Source organism: Elaeis guineensis, chromosome 5 (genome assembly GCF_000442705.2).
Source record: "Elaeis guineensis isolate ETL-2024a chromosome 5, EG11, whole genome shotgun sequence".
In the NCBI taxonomy this organism is placed as follows: domain Eukaryota; kingdom Viridiplantae; phylum Streptophyta; class Magnoliopsida; order Arecales; family Arecaceae; genus Elaeis; species Elaeis guineensis.
The window spans coordinates 86,850,970-86,874,010 of NC_025997.2; the positions used below are offsets into that span (position 1 = coordinate 86,850,970).

Sequence of the window (23,041 nt, forward strand, 5' to 3'; positions counted from 1 at the left end):
AAGATTAAATCAGATTCAGGACATCGATGCGATCGATACAGTTTTCTATTTTATATCAGATTTTATATATAAATTTTTTATGTCATAGATCCTTAATTGGTAGTTTAGATCTAATCCAAGACATGTTTAGAAGATTAAAGTGTTTAATTTTTTTTTTCGCTGTAAAATTTTAAAAATACATGCTTTGAACTACCCGTGTTTTATTAGTTGTTTGATAGAATTTAACAAGAATGGTTCTGATACCACTATTAGATTCTGATTGCGTAGCGAAATACGTTTTTCAAAAAAATTTTCACATGCTTTTAACTCTTCAAAACAAGCAAACCGAAATCCACTCCCATGAAACCCTATTGATTTCAAACAGACATAATATGCGTAATATTCAGGTAAGAATTATACCTTCAAGCAGACGATGATCTGATGCAAGTATGATCTCCACAAGACATCCACACGGACGTCCTCCAATGATAGTCCACACAGGATCGATCACGGACCTTCCCAATCTATTGCTACGCTGAAGGCTACTTCATAAGAATTCAGCAATCCTTCCTTCTCAAGGACGAAGCGCACCACAGCCTAAGCTTTCTAATCTCCACAAGGAACACGCCTAATTCCTTCTATGATTTAATTGATGAATTTCAAAAGATTTTCTTAAAAAATAAGTTTCAAATTTTCAAATCAGGCCCTAATCAAAGAAAAAGAAGAACCCTTGAAAGAAAAAGAAACTGCAAATACTGAAATTCAGAATCTAAAAGAAGAGATTGAAAAGTATGAACCAATAGTTAAAAAATTTACCTATGGTTCTGAAAAACTACATATGATTTTAAATGATCAAAGAGCTATTTTCAACAAAGCAAGCCATGGTTTCAAACCTCAAAACAAACAGAAATTTCTAAAGAATTTTTTTGTAAAAGAATCAACCATAGATTTTCAAATGTAACTTATTTTTGCTGTGGTAAAAGAGGACACAGCATACAATTGTGACTTCAGAAAATTGAAAAATAGACAGAAATTTAAAATGATTTGAATTTCCAAAGGAACCATATCTACTAACCCCAACGGATCCAAGATGACTTGGGTACCTAAATCTTTCACTTGATTTCTGCATGTAAGTGTGTCTTTCAACCAAGAAAAAGAAAGGATTGTGGTACCTTGATAGTGGCTGCTCAAGGCACATATCAGGTGATAGATCAAAATTTGTCACCCTAAAAACTAAAGGAGTGGTGACCTTTGGCGACAACGGCAAAGGACACATCATTGGTATCAGTAAAATTTGTATCACTCCATCCACTTTCACAGAAAATGTTCTTTTGGTAGATGAATTAAAACAAAATCTCTTAAGCATAAGTCAACTTGGTGACAAAGGGTTTCAAGTTGTTTTTAAATCTTTGATATGCATTGTATCCAATCCCATTGATAATGACATCATTCTTGTTAAACATAGGCATGAGAATGTCTATATGGTTGATCTTGATGATCATTCCATAAAGCATGGTCAATGTCTAATGGCAATGAATACCAAAATCAATGAAACCAACTGATTATGGCATCATAGACTAAGACATGTTAGCATGAATTCAATCTCAAAATTTATCAAAAAGGATCTAGTAAAAGGTTTACTAAACTTTAATTTTAAAAAAGAATTTGTGATGCATGCCAAATTAGAAAATAAATCAGAAATTCTTTTAAATCTAAAAACATGGTTTCAACTTCAAGACCTCTTGAACTACTTCATATGCACTTATTTAGACCCACTGGGACTACAAACCTAAGAGGAAAAATGTATGAACTTGTGATAGTAGATGACTTTTCCAGATTTACTTGGATATTATTTTTGGCTCAAAAAAATGAAACATTTTCAACATTCTCCAAGTTTTATAAAAAGGTTACAAATGAAAAGAATTTAACAATCATTGCATTAGAAGTGCCATGGAACAAAATTTGAAAACCAACATTTTAAAAATTTTTATAATGAAATGAAAATTAAATATAATTTTTCTACTGCTAGAACACCTCAACAAAATGGGATTGTTGAAAAAAACAGAACTCTAGAGAAAATGGCCCGAACCATGTTGTGTGAAAGCCATCTCCCAAGATATTTTTGGGCTGAAGCTATCAATACAGCATGTTATGTTCTAAATAGAACATCGATATGGCCTATATTAAAGAAAACCTCTTATGAACTTTGGAAAATCAGAAAATCGAATATTAGTTACTTTCATGTTTTTGGTTGTAAATATTTTATACTGAATAATGGCAAAGATAACCTTAAAAAATTTGATGCAAAATCAGATGAGAATATCTTCTTAGGATACTCCTTATCTAGTAAAGCTTATAGAGTCTTCAACAAAAGAACACTTGTTGTTGAAGAATCTATACATGTAGTATTTGATGAAACTAATGATAAATCTTCTAAAAAAAAAGATTTTACGATGATGATGCAGGAATCAGGGTTTGCCATACCGGGCCGAACCGCCCGATATGGGGCGTGCCGAACCGTCCCGACGGGGAACCGAGACGGTTCCGACATGCAAAACGGTACACGTCGTTGTTGGGAAGAAAAAGAGAGGAAGAGAGAGAAATAGAGAGAGAGGAAGGAAGGAAGAAAAGGAAGGGGATCCGTCGGAGGGGCCGCCGGAGGCCCTCCGGCGGGCAGCCGTGGCCGTCGAGCGGCGAAACGGCCTCCCGCGGCTCCGCGTGGGGAACAGGGGCGGATCGCTCCTATTTCTCGGATTTTTTTTTTAAAAAACTTTTTCAAATCGAAGTCGGCAAGTGGTTTGCCGACTTCACTTAATTAAGTCGGCAAACCACTTGCTGACTTCATTTTGAAAAAAAAAATTTTAAAAAAAATTCGAGAAACAGGAGCGGATCGCCCCTGTTCCCCGCGCGGAGCCGCGGGAGGCCGTTTCGCCGCCCGACGGCCACGACTGTCCGCCGGAGGGCCTCCGACGGATTCCCCTCCCTCTCTTTCTTTCTCCTTCCCTCTCTCTCTATTTTTCTCTCTCTCTTTTTCTTTTCCGATTTTCTTCGTCGGTTCGTCTCGGTTCGGAACGGAGGCGTGCCGTATCGTACCGCCGGCCAGCCGATCCGACCACCGGTACCGATACAGAAAACCTTGGCAGGAATAATTGAAAAAGAAGTTGAAGAACTTACTCTAAAAGATTCTTCGACTCGAGACAACAAAGAAGAAAGCAAAGAACCTGAAAAAGAAATGGAGCACCATGAAGATGATCAAGATCAAGGTTTGCTTAAGGAATGGAGGTATGCATATGGGCATCTTAAAGATCTAATCATTGATGATCCATCATAAGGAATAAGAACTCACTCGTCTTTTGAAAAATATTAATAATTACTTAGTCTTCGTCTCACAAATTGAACCAAAAACTGTTGAAGCTGAAAATGATCCAAATTGAATAATTGCAATGCAAAAAGAATTAAACTAATTTGAAAGAAATAAAGTATGAACATTAGTAGATAGACCTATTAATTATCCAATAATAGGAACTAAATAGATATTTAGAAATAAATTGGATGAAAATGAGATTATTATTAGAAATAAAGCTAGATTAGTTGCTAAAGGATACAATCAAGAAAAAGGCATTGATGTTAATGAAACTTTTGCCCCTATAGCTAGATTGGAAGCAATTAGATTATTACTTGCATTCACATGTTTCATTAATTTCAAATTATATCAAATGAATGTTAAGAGTATATTTTTAAATAAATATATAGCTGAAGAAGTGTACGTTGAACCGCCACCTGGCTTTGAAAGTCATGCATTTTCCAATCATATTTATAAATTGCATAAAGTCTATATGGATTAAAACAAGCTCCACATGCATGGTATGAAAGATTAAGCAAATTTTTATTAACTAATGAATTTATCAGGAGAAATGTTGATAAAACACATTTCTTAAAGAGAAAATTTGATGATCTATTAATAGTACAAATCTATGTAGATGATATTATATTTCGTGCTACTAATAAATCTTTTTGTCAAGAATTACCAAGCTAATGCAGGATGAGTTCGAGATGAGCATGATAGGAGAGCTAAATTTTTTCTTCGGATTCCAAATTAAGCAAAATGAAAAAAAAAATCTTCATCAACCAAACTAAATATACAAAGAAAATACTTAAGAAATTTGAAATGAAGACCTCAAGACCAATTGGCACACCTATGAGTCCTTGCAAGTTTGACAAAGATGAAAGGGATAAGAAAATTAATATCAAATTGTATAGAGGCATGATAGGATCTTTACTTTATCTTACTGCAAGTAGGCTTGATATTATGTTTAGTATTTGTATGTGTGCTAGGTATCAATCTGATCCTAAAGAGTCTCACTTATTAGCTGTTAAAAAAATCTTTAAATACTTATCAGACATACTTAATGTTGGCTTGTGGTATGATATATTGTCACCTTTAGAATTAATCGAATATTCTGATGCTGATTTTGCTGAATGTAAATTCGATAAAAAAAGTACAAGTAGCACTTGTCAATTTTTTGGACTTAATTTAATTTCATAGTTTAGCAAGAAACAACACTCAGTAGCATTATCTATGGCCAAGGCCGAATATGTTGCTGCTGAAAGTTGTTATACTCAAATCTTGTGAATTAAACAACAATTTGAAGACTTTGGCATTAAACTTAATAAAATTTCAATAAGATGTGACAATACAAGTGCAATTAACTTAACTAAGAATCTAATCCAACACTCAAGATCTAAACATATTGAGATAAGATATCACTTCATAAGAGATTATGTGCAAGATGATGATGTAATGCTTGAATTTGTTAGTACAGATAGACAATTAACTAACATCTTTACCAAACCCCTCAATGAAGAAAAGTTTAGCATAATTAGAAGAGAAATAGAAATGTGTTATCATTTAGATTAGATTTCTCATCTTAGACTGAACTAGTCCAAAATCAAATCTTCTTGAATCAATGTTACTTGTCATTCTTTGAAATTTCAAAGTTATCAATTTCTAGAGCTTGAGTCGACTCATGGTAGGAAGCGCTATTTTTAACCTGAGCCTTCTTCTCTTTGAATCACTTTATCCTTTTTACTGTGCACCCTAGAAACCTCTCCACTACTCTCTAAGGACCTCATCTAGCCAATCCACTTATCGACTTTCCTCCTTTAGATTTGATTGATTTATCTTAAGCTTTTGATGTGGTTTCATCTCTTTCTATGCTAATTTATTTGATTTGAGTCGTCTCGAAACATCTTAAAAATTTTTTGAAGACTTTTCAATCTTTTCTCTTTTGAGACTGTGCTCGAGTCGACTCGATAGGAAGCTACGAGTCGACTCGAAATTCGAGTCAATTGGTTCGTCCGAACCACATATTTATACGGACGATTCAACGAACCCACACCTTTACCCTTTCACTGTACTTCGAGTCCGCTTTTTCCAAACCCTCAGAGTCCTCTCTGTTCTCCCTCCAAACTTCCGAAAATCCCTATTCCATCTTGATTTTTTGGGTGCATTGAACGCCATGGCTCCCAAATCAAAATCCACCATTGCTAAGCATTGTAGGGACTCCCGTTCAGTCGAGAAGAGGGCAAAACGCCGGTAGAAACAATCCAAAGGGCGTCCCCACTCTCCTCCTCGACTATTCATGGCAATGAGAGTAGTCATCACCGGCCAGAAGGTTGATTTTAAGTTTTTCTAAGCAAAACATTTTCGGATTGGATCGTGGATCCGCCAACAAGGTTGCGAGAAAATCTACTCCTTAGAGGTACCCACCTACCCTAACCTTGTTTGTGAGTTCTTTAAGAATCTAAGGTGTGGTGGAGAATCCTTTGAGTCCATCGTAAAGGGTGTTCAAATCTCCCTATCTGAGAGACAGTTAGGGCAGACTTTGGAAGTCCCTAAAACAGGCATCTGCAATCTCAACTTGAGTGACAGAGCTGAAGCTTTAAGGGTTGTACTAGAGAGGAAAGATGTTTCAGAGATTGAGGTTGTCATTGCAAATCTTCTTTTGTAAGTCATATCTTCTTTTGTAAAATTGGGTGGCATGACTGGGTAGCTAAAAAAGAGTTGGCTGTGATGTGCTATATGATTAAAGAAACTCCAATGAACCTTGCTTTAATGATGCTTCAACAGATTAGAGATGCAACTAACCGATCCAAAACGTGCCTCTTTTATGGTATGGTGTTCACCCTCATCTTTAAAGAGTTTGGAGTCAATCTTGAGGGAGAGGATTTCAGAGAGCTGATGCACACTGACCACTTCAATGCCAAGTCCTTGCATCGCATGAAAATCCATAAGGTTCAGGACAAATGAGTTCGCATGGAGTCGGGACAGGAAACAGTCAGAGGAAAAGTTGAGGGTGAAGAGGGAGAGAACTTGGATGATTTTGAGCCACTAAGACCACCCTCTCCTCCTTTTCCAACTGCTGCACCTGGCTCACCATCAGCAACAGGCCCTTCTTCAGCAGCACCACAATATTTTCCACCTCCAATTTCTCCCCACATACCCTCTATGTATTATAGTTTCAGCTCTGAAAGGGCTGTAGAACATGCTATGGAGAAGAACATGAAAAAGATGGAGGATTTGTTCACTGATTTTCAGCATTAGATCACTTAGTCTTGAGGAGCATAGAGTATCATCTGAAGGACAGTTTGAGCATCTTAGTCAGCAGATTAGCAACTTGTCTCGGAGGTTGGAAATTTTGGAGAAGACTCAGAGTGAGACTTCTGATTTTGAGCGTTTGACTGCACAGACTGCCAGAATTGCTAGGAGAGTTGAGGCTATCATTTGGAGAAGACTCAGAGTGAGACTTCTGATTTTGAGCGTTTGACTGCACAGACTGCCAGAATTGCTAGGAGAGTTGAGGCTATCATTTCTCAGCAAGACAATGCCGAAGTTCTCATCACTGTTGTTCAGAGAATTAAGGCACAAATCAATCAGCTCATGGCTCGACCACCTCCTACCCAGTCTAGACCCTCCCCTAGCCAGCCTTACCCATCCACAATTAGACCCCCCTTCAATGCCTCTATCAAACCTCGCACTGATTTCCTTCCTATTCACCCCGGGCCCTTTGCAAGGACCCGAAGCAAAAGATCAGCACCCTCCTCATCCTCTAGTTCAGTTGAACCCATCATAGAGTTTCCATCTGACGAGTAGTATCTTTAAGCTTAGGTTTTACTTTATGTTTGTCTTTATGTTTGTAATGTCTGAAATGATGTTGTATTTTTTGGTTGGCAACTTTTTGTAAGTAATACAAACATGTAATGAATATTATCTTTTTTACCTTTATCTTTAATTATGTATTACTAATTTAAACCACTTTGTGTATTGTTTAAAGTTCCTTTTTGTAAAACAATACACATATATGAAACGTAATAGTTACTTCTTCAATGCAACAATTATTTTCTTTATTGTCATAGTGTCTCATTGTTTGATTTTGATGATGACAAAAAGGGAGAAGAGAAGAGATAAAGCTATAATGCAAAATGATAAAAATTTTATATTTTTAAAATTTTAAAAATCACTAATAAGAAGAGCTTGAATTAAGAGGGAGCACTCCTCGAGGGGGAGACAATTGCTCAACCATTACTAAAACGAACTCTTGCAAATCCTTTGTTAATCATACTTCATAATTAATTGTACAGAATTGAGTAACATGATTAAGTTTTCACAAATTCATTTATACCTTATATCTGGTTTAATTTGAGCAAAATTTAAATTATTCTTTTGCATATGCTCAATATTTTGTCATCATCAAAAAGAGAGAGATTGTTGACCCCAGAAATGATTTAGATGATGATTAAACATTGAAGCATAAAAGTATACTAATATCTTTTAAGTTTTTCTTAAGAATGCTTTTGTAGATGCAAAGCACCATTAAATAAGATTGAAATAAATTGAGAACACCTTGAGCTAATGAAATATGAGTTGGGAGTCAATTGAGAACACCTTGAACTAATGAAACATGAGTTGGAGTCAAATCCCATGCAAAAAAATTATTTTAAGAATTTTGAGTCGACTCAAGATGGAATAGAGTCGACTCCGGCACATTCTGAAGGTGGCACGCAAAAATGGCACGGCATCGAGCCGACTTGGAACCAAACCGAGTCGACTCCATCTCAGAGAACAGAAGACTAATTTCTACGGCCTGAAACCGAGTCGACTCCAAGCAAAATCGAGTCAACTCTGTCTCAAAGGACAAAAAACCATAGAGGGCCGTGTTTCTATCGACTGAAAATGAGTCGACTCGAAAATCAGCCGAGTCGACTCAAAGACCAGCCGAGTCGACTCAAAATCAGTCCGAGTCGACTCGTGGAGCTCTGACAGCCATAACGGCTAGTTCTGTAACAGCCAAGATTTCATCCAAAACTTTTTCCAACGGCTATATTTTGTCTACAACGGTTAAAAACAGCTATTTCGGACTTCAAACTGCATAAAACTTGCTAGAAATCAGAGGAAAATATATAAGACACAAAGGGATAAAAGGAAAATATTGTTCATAGGGAAAAGAGAGAAACTTTCAGCATTCATTGTGTTCAAAAGAGTTCACCAACTTCCAACCTACTTCTTGACTTTTATGAGATCATTGAAGAGACATTCAAGAGCTTTAATTGCAAGAATTCAAGCACTCAACAACCAAACTTCATCGACTTCTAATCTGCTCATCAAAGAAGCTATATGTATTTAATTTCTGTTCACTGAATTTTCTGTAACTAATTTCATTTGGGATTGAAACTAAGGGGATAGGCTCATCCAAGCCTTAAATTGGATTTGTACAAGCCTAGGATTGACTTGGGATTAGGTTGTGGTTGGTTCTTCCGCAAAACCGGGTTAAGATTATGATCCCGAAAATCAATCTTGCAGTAATCTTGATGATTGTAATGAAATTTTCAAGTGGGTTGCTTGGGGAGTGGATGTAGGTGTTGGGCTGACATCGAACCACTATACATCGCTTGTTTATGTGTGCTATCCTCTCTTGTATCTTAATTTTAATTTTTTGCTAATATATTTACTGCTTTCACTGCATACATTTAATTTTCAGCATAAGTAGTGCACATAGGTGTTTTTATCTTGCAAGAAAATTTTAAAACCCAATTCATCCCCCATCTTGGATTGTATCTCTGGGCAACAAGAACCATGTGGACATGCCAACTCTTGGGGCATTTAAGATAAGTAAAATAGAAGAACTCTTCCTTCTATGCATAACTCCCTAAGCGCCATCAATTATGACATGAATTCTAAGAGAAGTAAAATAGGACTCATCCTTCTGGACGCTAGAAAGATAAGGAGGCGTGGAGGTATTTCATCCCACATGAAACTCTTTCATGTGATGGATTATGTGGCACCATAAAGAGATAAGTTTGAGTCCTTATTGACTTGGTCAAAGCTTTAAGATTTTAATAAGATCAAACATCTTTGGGCTAGATATTATTGGGAATTTGGGTTAAGCCATGTGCTAGCATGCTAATTAAACCCATAGTATTTCTAATAAATCCAATTAGATTAGTCCATGATCAAATTCTTAAGTGTGTGACCCATTGGATTCCACATCTAGCCAACAGTAGACTCAGGCTCATGACCAAACTAACTCAAATAGAAATAAATCAACCCAAATGCACCAATTAATTAGAACTCCTAATTGATTGCTGAATTAAACTCTTTAATTTTTGAGTGTCCAGAAATCAAGATTGATATCTAGCAATACGTCATGACTATCTAGAAGACATGAAATTTTGATAGAAATACCAAAAATATCCTTCTCCGATGAGTTACCGTGTAATTTAATCCTTCAATCATACATCTCAGATAAGCTATAGGAATGGAATCATATCAAGTCCAAATACTTATCCATATATATCTCGATCTAAAGATAATAACTTAGTTGATGATACATTAGAAACTCTTTCTAATTATCATCCTGCTTTGGCCAAAGATTTCTTGAGTCATCATCCTATGAGATCACATAGGATGTTCTCTCCCCTTATAAAAAGTGATCGATTTTTTGTTGACCACTCAATCTTCATGCACATTTCATCATGCCCAGAACATCCCAAATAAATCTCAGAGTCATGTTAGAATATGAACCAAAACATAAATTCATATACATAAGGTACCATGATGATCTCAGATCTAAGGATCACTAACACTACTCCCATTAGAGAACAATCAACTGACATGCATATAAGGTTCCATCAAATGCTCCCTTATTAGATCAATTCAGTGAACTCATTCTCCAATGAACACTCATATCCTTGTATTAGTGTCACTACACAAGTCATTGTGAGATTAACCATCCTCTCCATCGAGCATACATAGGATATGCCAGCATTATCAGTCTCCGAACCAATGATCCTACAATTGGGACCAGGATTTGCCATATCGTGTCGAACCGATCGGTACACCCCATATCGTACCGGACCGACGAGGAACCGACATGATTCGATCGGTAAATTCGATACACCGACGGTACGAAAGAAAAAAATAGAAAAAGTGAGAAAGAAGAGGAGAGGGAAGGAGGTGGGAGCCGTCGGAGGCCGGCGGTGGCTGGCTACGACCGTCGGAGGGCTTTCGAGCCCCGTATCGTCCGATAGGACTTTCAAGAGAGAGAAAGAGAGCGCTCGGGGGGAGGGACCTACCGGACGAATGGCACCTCCATCGCGAGGCCCCTGATGGCCGGCGAGCCAACGCTGACGGCCTGAGGGCGGTCGAGCGGGCAGAGCCCCTCTGCAGCTTCGCCCCCTTCTTTTTCGAAACAGACGATCGTCTGTTTTGATTTTTTTTTGTTTTAAACTCATGAAGTCGGCAACCCAGTTACCGACTTAAGAGATTTTAAAAAAAAAACAAAAATCGTGAAGCCGGCAAACTATTTGTCGGCTTCACTTAAAACTATGTTTTTTAAAAAAACTCGCGAAACAGGGGCGTCTATTTCATGCCCGCAGCGCCGCGCACGTGGACTGCGCCCTCCGACGGCCACGGCGGCCAACCGGAGGCCGTCCGACGGTCCCGCCAGCTCCTTCCCCTCTTTTTCTTTCTTCCTCCTCTCTTTTTCTTCTTTCGGTTCGAATCCGCTTGCCTTCGACGGTTCGGTACGATACGAAACTGTACCGAACCATACCGCCGGCCGATCGATACGGCCGGCAGTACTGGTTTAGCATCCCTTGATTGGGACTATTTTAGATTAAAACTATCAAAGATTTAGATCTCACAGACATGATCTAATTATGGTCCTAAAACCATTATCCTAATCTATAAGATTCATTATAATCTTAATCAAGTATCAAAATGTAGCATATAATGAAACAAAATGCCTAATTTTATTAATGATTAATGTCAAATATATGAGTTAGAAAGATAGAATACAGAAAACACCCCATCGCATCACATATGCGATTGGCTTTTAAGACACTTCTTTCAGTATGGATGCATGTATGCATGTATGGACATTTGTATGTATAAATGAATGCATGCATGCATGCATGGATAGATGGATGCATATGTATCTATATGCAAAAGTACCAAATTAAAATACATTTGATCACGCAATCAATAATAGAAAACTGCAGCTTCAATAGGACACTTTGGCTTTGTGGTGGCAAGTTGCCCAATTACTTGGGCTAATTATGCAATCATTATTTACAAGTTCTACATCACATAAAAAGAAATTTTCCATCTTAAAAATGTCATTTGATCAAAGCAGGGTCTGTCGGACCACTACCACGATTTGTACCAATAAGTGACTGTACATTAACGATTCATAAAGTAACAAGCCAGGACATACCAAACCAGAGGGAAGGGGACAGAGAGGGGGAGATGAAGGAGAAAAAAAGGAAGAGAAAAAGAAGGGGGAGGGGGGCTTAAGGAGAGGGAGAAGAGGGAGGAAGAGAGAGAGGGTGGGAGAAAAGGAGGGAGGGCAAGGTATGCTACCGGGATCCATACCAGTTGGTACAGTATGGTATGGTACCCCAACATTCCATTCCAAACCCATATTGATATAGCAAGAGCCAAGAAGGGAGGAAAAGAGGGAGAAGAAAAGAGAGGAAAAGAGAGAAAGAGATAGCAGAGGGGGAAGGAGAGGGAGAGAGGACTTTCAAGTCCCCTTCTCCGGCCACATGAAAACTGGGGTGGAGCCCTATTTTGTTGAAGAGAGAGAGGGAGGCAGAGGGAAGGGGAGAGAGAGGGTAAGAAAGGGGGGAAAGAGAGGGCTTTCAAGCTCTCTATCCTCTAGCCACACAAATAATAGAAATGGAGCCCCTATTTCGAAATGAAATAGGGGCTTCAACAAAAAAAATTTTCTACAATTTTTAAAGTAAAGTCAATATTGAGTTTCGAAACGAAAATTTCAAAAAAAAAAGGGGCCAAAACCTCTATTATTGTGTAGTCAGAGAAGAGGGAGCTCCAAAGTCCTCTCTCTCCCTCTCTCGGTCCCTCCCCCTCTCTCACTCCCTCTCCCTCCCCCCTCCCCCCTTCCTCTCCCTCTCCATCCCTCCTCCCCCTTCTCCTATCTCTCTTTCTTGATCACCCATGTCTTGCTAGTTTTGTCGAACTAAGAGATGGAACCATCCTGATCCGCACTTGTTACAACTCAGTATGCCCCAAAGTAGGTGGTTCGAGGTGGTGTAGCATTCTATGAGGGAAAGAGAAGGCGGAGCAAAGAGGAAGGGAGGGGACCCATGAAGAGGGGAAAGGGGGAGAAGGAGAGAGGAAAAGAGAGGGAGGGATGGAAGGGGAGGGAAGAGAGAGCTGTGGGCTAATCATGGCAACGGTCAGCATCGAAGAGGGGGGAGAGAGAGTGAGGGAGTGAGAAAAAACCAATAGAGTGAGTGCTTTCTTCAATATTTGGCTGAACACATGGGGAGGGTATTATAAACTGAACCGACCTGCTGAACTATCTCGATTTGGTGCGAATTCAGTTTAGTATGGACCAAACTGCCCAGTTTGGGTTAGATCGGCGAATGCTGGATCATAATGACATTGACTCATCCATGTCACATAAGTTTGATGGTCCAGTTTACTGTATTAATGTTGGACAATGAGCTATGCAGAATGCTAATCGTATTGATTAACATGTATTCGCTACTCATTGATAGGAACTCCTAAAAAGGAACCAGAGTTTATGGACGGTACACAGCCATGTTTTCTATGTGTGATGCAGCACCAGTTTCACATGATCTGAATTACCAAAATCATGGGTCGAGTAATTATATTATCAGAATTTGCTGTCTCAACAAAATGAACAAGTGGCTGAAAGATAAGGAATTGGGTGAAGAAAAGGAACATCAGCAAATTTGATGCATTAACAATGAAGTTACTTTATATAAAGTCTGACTGAAAGCTGAAGTTTGTATAGATTAGAAGATGAAGGCTAGCCTAAAACTGAAAAATCATAAATAACTTCAGGCAGCAAAAAGCAAGTGCCATTAAAAGTTATTTAATAAATTCAGCATGATAGATACCTCAGAGCACTTAAAGGAAAAGTTAACCAAACGAAAGATATTTTTCAAATTAATGGAAGCGACATGGTCATTCAGAAAGCTCCTCTAGACAATGTTGTATCAATGTTGCAGGTCTATCATGGGTCTGTTATGTGCAAGATGCCCTTGCCTGGACCATGGTGACTCGTTGGACACGACTGACATGCTCCCAATTATACAAACCTAAATCGCTCACAAGTTCATGTTGTCTGCCAAGTAACAGGAGGACAACTACTTTGACATCTAAAATTGTGATGGCCCAACCCATGTAAAAATCCCAGCCCATGTAACAAAGCCCAAAAAAAAAAAAAAAACAGAAAAAAAAAATGGGAGAGAAGACTCCCAAAGGGAGTCTTCTTCCTCCTCTCGCCGGCTCCCAATCGGAGTCGGAGACGAGTTCCCTCCGGCTCTATTTAAGGAGGAGAACCCTCCTCTCTCCTCTCATCGAGAAATCCCGGGGCAAAACGACGGCAATCGTCGGAAATTCCTCACGGAGACCCATCACTGTGCCGTCCAATTTCTCGTCGGAAAAGCTTCGCCGGCGACGGAGGTAAGCCTCCTCCCCTTCCTCTCTTCTCCCCTTTCCTTCCCGTGCCGATGTGCATGCTCGCCAGCGACCGAAGTCGCCGGATTTTGTTGCGGAAGTAACCTTCATTTTTTGACCGTTTCCCTTTGATTCCGACGCCGGTGGTCACCGCCGACCACCGGTTTTGGCCTCCTCTTGCCGCCGAATCGCCTCTCCTCCTGCCGATGGCCGTCTCACGTTGGTTGCGCCGTCAGTCGGAACATCATCGAGGGGACCTCATGGTCCCCTGTTTTGGCCCAAAAGAAACCCACGGGAAAGAAGAAAAGAAGAGGAAGAAGAAGGAAAAGAAAAAAAGAAAGAGAGAAAGAAAAGAAGAAAGAAAAAAAAATTTATTAAATTAATTAATAAATAATGATATAAATAATAAAATATGAGAAAGAGAGTTTCTCTCTCTTTCCTCTCTCTCTTCAGCCTGAATTAGTATTTTCTCTCTCTAAAATTGGACTTTCTCTCTCTACTTTCTCTCTCTAGAATCCTCTCTCTAGATTATTTCTCTCTCCTAAGATTTCTAGAATTTTGAAAAGAATGATGATGAATTTAAATGATCCTCGTGATGGATTTTTGATCTGTGATCGTCGGACGGTACACCGACATCCACTTTGATCAGATCAGGTATTTTTAGATTTTATTTCTCATGATTTTATTGAATTATCCACATGATAATTTCAGCATGATTTGATCCAATCGATCGGATTTGTTGAATCATATTATCTGAAGAATTTAAGATGAGCTTTCTCTCTCTAGAATTTTCTCTCTCTAAAATTTTTTCTCTCTAAAATATTCTCTCTTGATTGATTCTCTCTCTAAAAAGGTTAGTGAATGAAGAAATTTCTTTTAATAATCCTGATCTGATTCTAATGAAGAACCCTGATCCATGATTATCTGACAACGTACTGGCACCCACCTTGATCAGACCATGAATCTTTAGATTTGATCATCCATGATTTCGATCTAGTCATGACTTGATTTGATCATATTGATTTCACCAATCGAGATATTGGATCAATCGTAATGTTGGATTGTGTCACCTGATCAATTCGAATTGTACCTCATGAATTCTCTCCTCTAATTTTTTCTCTCTACTTGATTTTATGAAATCGATGAAGAAATCTCGATCCTATCACTTCTTATCCGATTTGATCTGATAGTCAAACTTTGGATCGTTTAGATCCTAATTAGATTTTGATTAGATGAAATTAGATGATCGGACCCAATCTAAATCGTTGAAATATGGTATTCGTATTCTTTCTAATTATTAAAATTGATTCTGTATAGAATTGTGGATGTTTGATCATGGGATATCGCGATATGATCTACGAACAGAATTTTTGAAAGAAAATTTATAGAATTATGTGGATTTATTGGAGTGCGTTCGAGGTTAGTAATGTTTCACTTTTTCTAGATTTATCGGCAAATTATAATGTATTTTTCTGACATGATTTGTGAAACGATGCATGAATTGGATGAATGGTATTTTGTTATGAAAATATCTTATTTGAAATGTTATGATGAAGCATGATTGAACATATTGATTTCATGATGCATTACATTGATTGATTTCGATACTACATGATTATATATTTTATTATCGAAATTAGAATATGAAATATGATTTATGAAGAATTATGATATAAGAAACATTATGAATTGACAACCTGACTATGTAAAGGACCCCACCAATGGGGGCATATACGTTAGCAATTAATTGTCCTGAGGGTTTATGTCGCCAGCGAAACCAGCGACATGTCACCAGAGAGATCAGCGACAAACCGCCAGCGAGACCAGCGGTTCCAAAGGACATGGCTGCCAGATGATTCGCAGCCTACCGCAAGCAGATACGCGGTGTTATGACCCTGCCACAGGGAAAATGTGGTCATAGCTCATGGTTGACGAAAAGAATTTAAGAACGAAAGAAATTGAAATCTGGAAAGAAACTTGAATTTTCGAAAAAGAAATGAATTTGGCATGAATTATATTGCATAATTGAAATTGATTTTGAATTGATGAACTCTATATGCTTATTTTCTATAAATGATTATTTACTTATATACCTGATGAAATCTATTGAGAAGTGATTATTGCTTACTGGGCTGTCTAGCTCATTACCTTCTATTTTACTGTTTTTACAGATGTTGAGGAATTAAGATGATACAAGATATGAATGGAAGAGTGATCAGAAGCAGAATCCTTATACTTTTATTTTAAGTTGAAAGTCTTATTGAATTTGGTGTAAGACCTATGAATCATTGTTGAATTTATTAAGATATTAAAGAAAAAATTTAGATCGTGATATTTTGGATTTAAATTATTGACTAATTATTCCGCTGTTGTTTTAGGATAGTATGATAAGATGCCTTGCACGCTTATGGAAAGAGTTTTCTATAAGTATGCGGCGGTTGCCATGACCCTCGATTCACAATCTCGGATCGGGGGCGTGACAATTATAGTGGTATCAGAGCATAAGTGAATGAATTATGAAACATAGAATCAGATATAGAATGGGTGTAAGTGGATAGACACCAGGAACATTATAGTGTAGATCTTTGATGATTGTAGTGGGTGAAATATTTATAAATTTTGATTAAACATTGAGATTATGTATGAAAGGATCATAAGAGATTATGACATATGGAGTTTGAAATATGATGGATGATCTATTGATCATTATATGATTAGTTAGATTCTGATTGAAAGTAATTATAAAAGGGATTGACATAAAATTTTATTGTGCATTGTGGTTACTAATTTGATCATTAGTTATTCAAGTGAATCGTAAGTTCAAATTTGATGTGAGAATAATACTATGATATCACTTCTAGTTGAGAAGTTGACTATTACTGGCAAGATAAAGATTTGACGATAAAATATTGTTTCAGGATGGACTAAGAAAAATCTTTTTTTGATGCTTGATTGGAATATTTATCGAAAGTGAACTTGATATGTGGATTATATATAAAGTGGCATATTAGGATGAATGCATATTTGGAGATATTGCAAAGAAGCCTATTTCTTATTAATGAAATCGATTATGAGGTTGTAGAATATTCATCGTACTGGAATCTTTAATCATCATCCTTAGATCTAGATAATAGATTTTATTATGTCTCTTGGAGACTACATGATGTGTATGAAATTTCAATTTAAAGATTTTGTATCTAAGTTGATCAAGAGATTTTCTGATATTATTGTTAAGGTTGTTAATGAAAAAATTGATATCTTTAGATTAAGATAAAAGATCTGATTTATATTTATTTCAGGTTAAGGGATCCAATGTGAATTTATAATTTAAAAATTTTGGATTTAGGAATTGATATGGAGTTCCTTTACTTTTATTAACGAGGTCCCTAATTGAATCTACTATTAAATGGAGATTTAATTTTTGAGGCTTGTATGATTGTTGTGAAAAGATACGTGATAGATATTAAAGATCTTGATTATAGAAATTTTAGAAAAAAAATAATGATTTGAAATTCTTATATATTCTGATCATGTCCAAATTTGGTGGAGCATCGAAGGATTTTTTTTCTCCATTAATTTAACTTATAAGGATTTTTGGTTTGAAAATTATCGAATTGAATTGATATGAGAATTAAGATCTGATTCATATTGATTATAGTAAATCTATATGATGGTTTAAATATGATATTGGACTCAAGGGTTAATCAAGATTATTGTACACCAGTAAAAGTATGAATGAGAATCGAAAGTTAATCTTTGACTTCAATTGAAATTTAAAATTTTAGATCCTTTCTATTGATAAGATAAAGAAATAATTTGATCAAACTTTTTTGGTGAACCTAAGAAATTTTGATTGTTAGATCAGAGTGTGCAGCGGAAGCATGGTAATCTGGATTACTTTGAGTAAATCAGGAATGTTGATTCTTTGAGTCAAAGAATTATGATAAATGATATACTTTGATACAAAAAATTCATGGATATTAGAAAGAATAATATTTTAAAATTTTGAATTATTTTAGATATCCTAATGTGATTTTTAAAAGTAGAGTTTCCACCTACTATGCTACAAAAATATTTAGCATCCTAATTCTAGGATGAGTGGACCCTTGATTTTTGGTTTTTGATTTAGAATATTTAGAGATAAATTTTCTCTATCCTAGAATTAAATTTTACAATTCTCTATTTATTGAGAAGAATTTGAGATTGTTTATCGAATGATGATTTCGATCTTAGATTATTATACTCAAATATTTATCTCCAGAGTATAATGAAATTTGAAGTTAGAACTCTTTTAATCATTATTATTTCTCTGACTGAATGGAAAAGATTGAGGTTATCTATTGATATTGACGATTGTTCTACAAAAGATGGATTGGAGTTATTTATAATTTAATTTGATAATGAATCGATTAATTAAGAGTTGTTAATGTTTAGATAAAAAAAATTGATATACTTACTTAGAACAGAGACATTGATTTTGATTATAAAAAAAATATAGTTTTAATTTAGATCAATTTTTGAGTTATTGATTTTTATTATGGAATGACTTAATGATAAAATTTACTTCAAGAATTAGAATATTTAAGAGTTTGAGGGTTTGAGTAAGAAAAATTTTGATAACTAGAAATAGTAATATTGATTGAATCAACAATGGTGATATTGATCTTTATGAAATAACTTAATGACGAAGTTGTATCGAGAATTAAAATATCCAAAGTTCGAGAATGGGATTGAAATAATAAATCTTCAACCTTTGAAAGTACGAATAAGAAAAAATATTTTTAAATTTTGATTGATTGGGATGTCATCATATGATTCATAGAAGTATGTTTTCCTATCTTATGATGGGTTGAAATTAAGAGTGGTTAATATTTTAAAATAAATAAATAAATAAATAAATGATGAATGAAGTTCTTATGCAAGAATAGAGACACTGACTTTCTTCTACCTACAAGAGATGGATTTAAATTTAGAGTCATGAGATATTGAACATTAATTTTTACAGAGAATGAGATCATAATTTCGAAATCTTGAAACATTGAAAATTTTTGAGATATCGATCTTGATAAATAAGAAAATAAATGGTTCCATTTCAGATCAATATTTGATGTATTTACTTTTTTTCTTATGGAATGATTTAAGAATGAATTTTATATCAAGAATTAGAATATTGAAACATTTGTGGATGAGATTCAAGTAAGAAACTATGAAGACTCGGGCAAGAAAAATTTCGAGAACGAAATTTCTTTTAGAAGGAAAGAATGTGATGGCCCAACCCATGTAAAAATCCCAACCCATGTAACAAAGCCCAAAAAAAAAAAGGGGGAAGAAGACTCCCAAAGGGGGAGTCTTCTTCCTCCTCTTGCCGGCTCCCAATCGGAGTCGGAGACGAGTTCCCTCCGGCTCTATTTAAGGAGAACCCTCCTCTCTCCTCTCATCGAGAAATCTTGGGGCAAAACGGCGGCAATCGTCGGAAATTCCTCACGGAGACCCATCACTGTGCCGTCCAATTTCTCACCGAAAAAGCTTCGCTGGCGACGGAGGTAAGCCTCCTCCCCTTCCTCTCTTCTCCCCCTTCCTTCCCGTGCCGATGTGCATGCTCGCCGGCAACTGGAGTCGCCGGATTTTGTTGCGAAAGTAAGCTTCATTTTTTGACCGTTTTCCTTTGATTCCGACGCCGGTGGTCACCGCCGACCACCAGTTTTGGCCTTCTCTTGCCGCCGGGTCGCCTCTCCTCCTGCCGACGGCCGTCCCACGCTGGTTGCGCCGTCGGTCGGAACATCATCGAGGGGACCTCATGGTCCCTTGTTTTGGCCCAAAAGAAACCCACGGGAAAGAAGAAAAGAAAAGGAAGAAGAAGAAGGAAAAGAAAAAAAGGAGAGAAAGAAAAGAAGAAAGAAAAAAAAATTATTAAATTAATTAATAAATAATGATATAAATAATAAAATATGAGAAAGAGAGTTTCTCTCTCTTCAGCCTGAATTAGTATTTTCTCTCTCTAGAATTGAACTTTTTCTCTCTACTTTCTCTCTCTAGAATCCTCTCTCTAAATTATTTCTCTCTACTAAGATTTCTAGAATTTTGAGAAGAATGATGATGAATTTAAATGATCCTCGTGATGGATTTTTGATCTGTGATCGTCGGATGGTACACCGACATCCACTTTGATCAGATCAGGTATTTTTAGATTTTATTGAATTATCCACATGATAATTTCAGCATGATTTGATCCAATCGATCGGATTTGTTGAATCATATTGTCTGAAGAATTTAAGATGAGCTTTTTCTCTCTAAAATTTTCTCTCTAGAATTTTTTCTCTAAAATATTCTCTCTTGATTGATTCTCTCTCTAAAAAGGTTAGTGAATGAAGAAATTTCTTTTAATAATCCTGATCTGATTCTAATGAACCCTGATCCATGATTATCTGACAACGTACTGGCACCCACCTTGATCAGACCATGAATCTTTAGATTTGATCATCCATGATTTCGATCTAGTCATGACTTGATTTGATTATGTTGATTTCACCAATCGAGATATTGGATCAATCGTAATGTTGGATTGTGTCACCTGATCAATTCGAATTGTACCTCATGAATTCTCTCCTCTAATTTTCTCTCTCTACTTGATTTTATGAAATCGATGAAGAAATCTCGGTCCTATCACTTCTTATCCGATTTGATCTGATAGTCAAACTTTGGATCGTTTAGATCCTAATTAGATTTTGATTAGATGAAATTAGATGATCGGACCCAATCTAAATCGTTGAAATATGGTATTCGTATTCTTTCTAATTATTAAAATTGATTCTGTATAGGATTGTGGATGTTTGATCATGGGATATCGCGATATGATCTACGAACAGAATTTTTGAAAGAAAATTTATAGAATTATGTGGATTTATTGGAGTACGTTCGAGGTAAGTAATGTTTCACTTTTTCTAGATTTATCGGCAAATTATAACGTATTTTTCTGACATGATTTGTGAAACGATGCATGAATTGGATGAATGGTATCTTGTTATGAAAATATCTTATTTGAAATGTTATGATGAAGCATGATTGAACATATTGATTTCATGATGCATTACATTGATTGATTTCGATACTACATGATTATATGTTTTATTATCAAAATTAGAATATGAAATATGATTTATGAAGAATTATGATATAAGAAACATTATGAATTGACAACCTGACTATGTAAAGGACCCCGCCAATGGGGGCATATACGTTGGCAATTGATTGTCCTGAGGGTTTATGTCGCCAGCGAAACCAGCAACATATCGCCAGAGAGACCAGCGACAAACCGCCAGCGAGACCAGCGGTTCCAAAGGACATGGCTGCCAGATGATTCGCAGCCTACCGCAAGCAGATACGCGGTGTTATGACCCTGCCACAGGGAAAATGTGGTCATAGCTCATGGTTGACGAAAAGAATTTAAGAACGAAAGAAATTGAAATCTGGAAAGAAACTTGAATTTTCGAAAAAGAAATGAATTTGGCATGAATTATATTGCATAATTGAAATTGATTTTGAATTGATGAACTCTATATGCTTATTTTCTATAAATGATTATTTACTTATATATCTGATGAAATCTGTTGAGAAGTGATTATTGCTTACTGGGCTGTCTAGCTCATTACCTTCTATTTTACTGTTTTTACAGATGTTGAGGAATTAAGATGATACAAGATATGAATGGAAGAGTGATCAGAAGCAGAATCCTTATACTTTTATTTTAAATTGAAAGTCTTATTGAATTTGGTGTAAGACCTATGAATCATTGTTGAATTTATTAAGATATTAAAGAAGAAATTTAGATCGTGATATTTTGGATTTAAATTATTGACTAATTATTCCGCTGTTGTTTTAGGATAGTATGATAAGATGCCTTGCATGCTTATGGAAAGAGTTTTCTATAAGTATGCGGCGGTTGCCATGACCCTCGATTCACAATCTCGGATTGGGGGCGTGACAAAAATATTCACAATGTCGAAGTAAAATGTTAAAATAACAATGGCTCCATTGTATTTCCAGACCATCATTCCTCATGTTATTCTGAGTTAAATCAACAAGCAATACTGCAGCAGGTGGAACTCAGGGTTACAACTGAAGGCAAGGTGCATATTCAACGAAGTTCAAATGTTAGTTAGGTTCAAATGTTAGTTAGCTAATAACAGAATTTGTTGTTGTAATAACAATATAACAGAGTTTGTTGGATTAGTTGTAAGGTGTTGTACCAATTTGAGCATCTACTGCTATAAATAAGTTGGCTCTGAACCATGTAAATCATTCTGAGAATGAAATAAGAAACTAAGCCTCTTTCCCTCCCAACTTTCTTCTCTTCTGATCTTAGTTCTTGCATTCTTGAATTTCCAAATCCCATCTACAATTCCACCCACTCCAAATACCCAAAATTTTGGGCTCACTTCGCGGTTGCTTTTGTTTTCTGTTTTTGCTTTTGTTTTCTGTTTTTGCTTTCAAAAACACAAGAAGAAAATGAGCTAGACTGAATAGCATGTACGATGAAACTTTTTTTTAATTGTTTGTAAAATATTTAGAGATTTTGGTAGAAAATATTATTATTTTCAAAAATAAAAAGTGGAAAAGAAAGCAGGGAATAGCAGAAGCTTCCCACAAATGCTATCTTCAGCCTCCATTTCCATGTGATATTTCACCACTTTGTGGAGCACAAAAACACAAAAACAACAACAATACCAAACAGGTCCTTGAAAACTATGATTCTCCCTTAATCAGTTACAAGGTGAACATTATACACTGAGCCAATCAAGTCAAAATGTTCCAAAACCCATTCCTCCAGAACCAAAGCAGGAACTGGACGGATATTGGGATCCAATGGATTACCAATATGGTTTACTTTGTTAAGATTAATTAGTAGAACAACAATAGGACTGGGGGAGCAGGAACATGGTCAAAAATAGGTTGGACAGCATAATTTAGCGACAACAGATATAAAGGTTCATTATTAATTTTGCCAGGAATATGCAAGAAAGAAATTTGGTTTTAATATAACCAAAGCACAGT

At 36.3% G+C, this 23,041-nt stretch overlaps 1 protein-coding gene across 4 annotated transcripts in view; it reads right to left on the reverse strand.

Moving 5' to 3' along the window:
• Nucleotides 1–23,041, reverse strand: part of LOC105033525 (histone-lysine N-methyltransferase ATXR2) — an 84,692-nt gene that overhangs the window by 50,488 nt on the left and 11,163 nt on the right. The window lies entirely within an intron of this gene.